The sequence below is a fragment of the Trichomycterus rosablanca genome, chromosome 22 (genome assembly GCF_030014385.1).
Source record: "Trichomycterus rosablanca isolate fTriRos1 chromosome 22, fTriRos1.hap1, whole genome shotgun sequence".
NCBI classification, from domain to species: domain Eukaryota; kingdom Metazoa; phylum Chordata; class Actinopteri; order Siluriformes; family Trichomycteridae; genus Trichomycterus; species Trichomycterus rosablanca.
Genome location: NC_086009.1, coordinates 2,999,707 through 3,000,755, shown reverse-complemented (window position 1 = coordinate 3,000,755; position 1,049 = coordinate 2,999,707).

The window sequence follows — 1,049 nt, the reverse complement described above, 5'->3', positions numbered from 1 at the left end:
ACCGAACTGAGCCGCACAGGATAAGAAAGAGAAGGAAGGACCAGGAGAGGAACCGTTACCGTTAAATGCTTTATTTTTACAGGATCTTGCTCTCGCTTCAACCATCTTTTCACCTGAGCTGGGTTGAGAGATTCTGGGTGGACAGCGGGTGTTATTTCTGCTCTTCGGATCATCTTAATGACAAAAATGCAGGAGAAAATGAAACCTGGCTGTTTCGTCTTTCAGCATGAATAGAGACTTTTCTCGTCCTCAGACTCCTGGAGTGTTTCTGACTGGCAGAGAATTTCAGCAGATTTTTTTGTTCATGTTGTGCATCTCACTAGCATTTCTCACTCTCTGTCCATAGCAGCGTATCTACAGCATCTATGAAAAAAAAGGATTGTTTCCAGATGTTCGCCCCTTGTTTTTTTTAAAGACCTGCTTTGTTGAGTACTGGATTGTTTGTGATTGGGTTTGGTCAAGTTAAAATGCTTGCACATAATGAAAATGTATCCTACCTTTAGCATTTCACCCTATTTCTCACTCCTGATTGAGAATAACTGATCCAGACGTTTGCCAGGGGTTTCGTCATGTGCTGTGCTTTGTAGCAGATGGGACTTTTGGCAAGACGGCGTCTACGAAGGGCATTTTAGGATATAAAGGGCACGTTTGCACACTTTGCGTACAACTAACATTGTCATCACCATTCCATCTATGCTTATCCATCAAGAACCAAACAAACTGCTTATGTAACACAGTCTCACAATTACAAATGACTAAGAATATGCACTGGCCAATTTGTCCAACTAAATGTAATAAAGGTTTAGGGTGCGTTTACATGGATGTTCTTGGTGTCTGTCAAAAAAATGCTTCATATTTCTGGTCAGTATGTTAAACTGGAAACTCACAACTTCAACCACATAATACATAGTACATATGACAGTACATACCACTTAGTGCATACTACATATTACATAGTACATACCATGTAGTACATACCACATAGTACATACCATGTAGTACATAGTACATACTACATAGTACATACCACATAGTACATACTACATAGT